We start from the raw sequence: 4848 nt of genomic DNA, 5'->3' as shown, positions 1-4848 counted from the left end.
TTTTATCGACATTTATAAAATATCGCCAAAGTTTTGCGCAAATCTGTAATGGAAACGCGCCTACAGACAGTCCAAGATCCTGACACCAACACTGTCGACCAGTAATTAAATCTCTTAATTGCTTTGAACACTCGGACATGAGTCACTGCGGCAGTAATATATATGCCAGACAACAATATATATATATATATATATATACTGGTGTGTGAAAAAGTGTTGGCCCCCTTCCTGATTTCTTATTTTTTTTGTTCCTGGATCGGTGTATACGACAGCGTGTTCCAGTTCCTGCCAATATCCAGCAACTTCGCACAGCCATTGAAGAGGAGTGGACCAACATTCCACAGGCCACAATCAACAACCTGATCAACTCTATGCGAAGGCGATGTGTTGCACTGCGTGAGGCAAATGGTGGTCACACCAGATACTGACTGGTTTTCGGACCCCCCAATACAGTAAACTGCACATTTTAGAGTGGCCTTTTATTGTGGCCAGCCTAAGGCACATCTGTGCAATAATCATGCTGTCTAATCAGCATCTTGATATGCCACACCTGTGAGGTGGATGGATTATCTCGGCAAAGGAGAAGTACTCACTAACACAGATTTAGACAGATTTGTGAACAATATTTGAGAGAAATAGGCCTTTTGTGTACATAGAAAAAGTCTTAGATCTTTGAGTTCAGCTTATGAAAAATGGGGGCAAAAACAAAAGTGTTGTGTTTATAATTTTGTTCAGTGTATATACACATGCAATATAGCTTTTTATTTTATATTGTCATATCACCCAGCCCTGAAACTTGCCCTATGGTAAAGCACTAAGGCATTATTGACATATCGGTATGACTTTCTGTATAGCTGTTTTGAAATATTACGTATTGTGGTATTGAGAAAAGCACTATGCAAATAAATGTTTTTGATCATTGCCTCAGATTGCTCAGTTGTAAAACTCAATATGTGACGTGAAAACCTAACATTTGTCACACTGCACTGCTATTGCTGGAAAAAGTATTACTGGAGAAGCTATACTATTTTGAAAACAGCTGAGCTACTATCATGCTACTGAAAAGTTAGAACTCCCCCAAACTGCATGGGAATCAGTGTGTAGCTTGTTAACTGCAATAGGAATATGGTAAACAATACATTTGGATTACCTTGCCTACATTAAAGAATATTCCTCAGTACAGTGTTATTATAGTAATTAATTATGCATACTGTAATACAGCTGTAAGTTTTGAATATGCAAGCTAGAACCTTAAACAGCCATTGAACTTATGGTCAAAATTCACTCAAAGAAAGGCTTCTAGTGTTTACTGCAATTCATATAGTGCTTATAAGGCATTCTCTTCAAAATCCACCTGGAATATTGATGTGCCCCAAACTTTGAAAATAACCATATGACGTCACTTTGAAGCAGAATAAACTGACTTATGTTGTTTGAAGAGAAGGGAATGGTTGAGGAAGCATAATGTTGTGCACTGTACTTGAAATGGGAAACAAGTGCTCTCAGGTTTCATTGCTTTCCTTGTACTTAGAGGCCACCAATGTTGAATCTGTGTTATTGTGGATATGTCACATACTTTGAATGAGATGCAAGCACTATCAGTTCCCTTACAAAGGATCCACATCATCTTACTTGAATCAAAGAATCTCAACACTTGACTGATGCAGTGAGGGTACGGTTTGGAGGAGGAACGCTGCTGCTGATCATGCAGTCAGCAATGATGCATTTCATTTTATGATCGCAACCCTTGAGCAAGTCACTTTTTTTTTTGTTTTGTTATCACAGAAATGCATTCCATGTGAAACAGCATATGAATGACAGCACCTCGCTGGCCTAGGTGTAAAATGTTCACACAAAATATGAATCCTTATTTAACTTAGCACATTATTCATTGAATGTGGCTGATCAGGTTAAGTTTTTATTGAAATTAGAGGAACCTGTAACCAGCAAAAGATGCTCAAATTCGTCAAAAATATCTTTCACCTTGTATTCAACCCAACACCGAGCAGAAGCAAGGCCACACATTTTCGATTCACAGCGTATGATTGAAATAGGTCGGCTGCCCTAAAGTGCAGCATTTTGAAGCATTTCTTTTACGACCACCGCTGGATAGCTGCTTGTAAGGTTTGTTTCGCTTGCCAGCGATAAAATTGGGAATGGCTAGTCCTCGAATGAGAGTGTCTTTCTGTTCATACACACATTTCTGTCTTTTATTAATGATGGACTCATACAGGAGCAGTGAAAACATGCTATTCAGCTGATGATAAAAGACCGTCAAGCGATGCCGAAGCGAAAAGAAGGCCAAGTCGCATTCATGCGGTTGAAGCACTGACTGCCTGCTGTTCAGGTCTCTACATAATGTAGGATTAAAGCCTTTCAGCTGCAAGCATTTTCTATAAACTCATTTCAGAATTTAATGTGACCTCTAATCTTTAAAACTCATTTGTTTCCAGTTTGCCAAACTGTTTTTCGCCCATGTTTCTTGTTGAGCTTGACTCCGAAAGAAAAGGCCATTCGTGGAGCGGAGGTAGAGGGCAAAATTTCCCTTTAATCAATTTTAGTATCTTGATTTTATGTAGGATCTCAGTTGGAATGCAGAATCGCTGTTAGAAAATAATAAGTTCATGAGGTTAAAATAACTGTAAAGTAGTTCTGTGTGGCACCTTTTCTTTTTTCAGCACTGTGTCGTCGTCTTTAAACACTTCTTATAACTTAAAATGGAAATTTGAGTACCTGTATTAGTCAAGGTGCTGTGTGTGTGTTTTCTCAGTCTGCTAGAGTTATCAATTTCGTGAAATGCCCAAACCCGACGATGGAGCGGTATATCCTAATTTTATCAGGGGAAACAGGGCGAGATTCCATTCGCTATCTAAATGGCCATTATCTGAATATAACACTTGTCCAGCAGGCAAATGGGCCTCAGTAGGGGTTTAAGCGCTGTAATGTCGGTGAAGACTCTGGAAGGGCAATGCGGTCAATCAAAGGCCACCTAACATCTCTCAGCCCCGGTGTTGGGTGTTCCTCTCCGTAATTCCCTGATTTGACTTTGATGTGCCAATTTGCTGCTGATGAATAATTGTCTGGTTTGCTGATAACTTGTGGGAGTCAAGAGCATTCTGGTGGCACTCAATGCAAATGGGATATTTGGGTTCGGCAAATCAGGACCGTGTCCCCTACATGTCTGCCATGTGATTCGGTGGATAAACTTACCAATTAGCGGTGTTTGAAGAAGCTATTTTTGATTAGAGCAATCAGTAAACAGCACAGCCTCTCTGTGATTGTCCTTGTGATTAGATGAGTTGTCACTTGAGAAGTTGTTGGAGATTTTAATGTATGGTCTTATAGTCCTGGAAAGTACAGTAATTACCTGATCTGTTTTCTGCAGCACAGCACTCAGAATAAAATGTGGTCGCTTGGAAAATTCTGACCAGCTCATTTCGCCTATGTTGGAGGAGCACGGTAATTGGAGCGCAGTTAAAGTAGCCAGTGTCGGAGATGTGAAATTCTGCATTTTCCTTGGAAGAAATTGTGGCATATCGGTTAGAAACAACCCATGACTCCACATGACTCCATTTCTGCAAAACCTGAAATAAGTTGTTTCAGGTACAATTCCCTGCACTTTTCAGGTGAATGTCCACAAGAGGCGCCATAAGCAATATATACGTTTATGGCATTTTTAAAGTGAAATGTCCAGTGACTGGCTCTAAAAAACTTGTTCAGTTTCCGCTGAAAAAGTATAAATGTGAATGTGGCAGCATTTTATTACATTAATGCACATATCACGGCAGTTCAGAAATTAAATGTGCAGTGAATGATTAATGCTGTCTCGCATTTGAATTGAACATACCCCCTACACTAAACCCAACCGATAGTGTGAGGAAAAAACAAACGCTCATTTGGTGACATAACCATGCCATTTTAGCTTCCTTCTACGACTCTATTATCATGACCCACATTTCACATGACTTATTCCCAAGTGAACAAGTGAACTATCAAGCAAGTTTACTACTTTAGAAAAACCATGCATGTGGACCAGGTTATGATGCAAACATATTAGTTTACATATCACGCATTATGTAAAAGTGTTTTGAGGTCAAAAAATTGTATTGTGCAAGAAACCAGACAAATATAAGCCTTTATTAATTGATAAGCTGCCCCCAAATCTAATTTGTGTGGAAAGGAACAAAAGTCGTTGGTGATTTTCTACTACTAGTGTTCATTTCAGCTGGAAACTGCAGTGCAATGTATATACGTTTTTGCAGCTTTGAGTCACATACTTCAAATGAGCCTGGTTTGTTGATGTTTTAAAATTGATCACTGCAATTAGCCTATTAGCAAATGCAAGTCCAGCCATATCAGTTTTTTTTTTTTTGGAAATGATCCATTGCTTCTGGGGAATACATCCGTGGAAAATCGAAATCCTGATGATGCCTAAAGCAGCGATTGATTACGAAAAAACATCCCATTCTTAATATAGAATCTAATTATTAGGATTTACACATCTTAGCAGGCACTTGTGGCTTAATCAATACTACTAGAGCGCGTCCATCTCTTGCGAATGTAGAGGAGAAAGATCAGGAGCATACATTCCCTCCTTCAGGGAACGAGGGTTACACAAGTAACCTAGACGATCTTGCATCACATTTCAGACCCATTGCTTCCTGCGTTTATTTATAACCCGCATAATAATATAATGCACACGACCCATGTACATTATGCAAATACAGGAGCATCCCTGTCCAGCACAGAGGAGAACCGAATGCCGCTGAACTTGGGAGGGAGCCGGGCGAATTGAATCGCATAGCCGAGTCTGACGGTTCACATGAGCCAGCGAGACGGCCTGGGGCG

This window comes from Sinocyclocheilus anshuiensis, unplaced genomic scaffold, assembly GCF_001515605.1.
Source record: "Sinocyclocheilus anshuiensis isolate Anshui unplaced genomic scaffold, SAMN03320099.WGS_v1.1 scaffold797, whole genome shotgun sequence".
NCBI classification, from domain to species: Eukaryota; Metazoa; Chordata; class Actinopteri; order Cypriniformes; family Cyprinidae; genus Sinocyclocheilus; species Sinocyclocheilus anshuiensis.
This window is presented reverse-complemented; position numbering follows the sequence as displayed.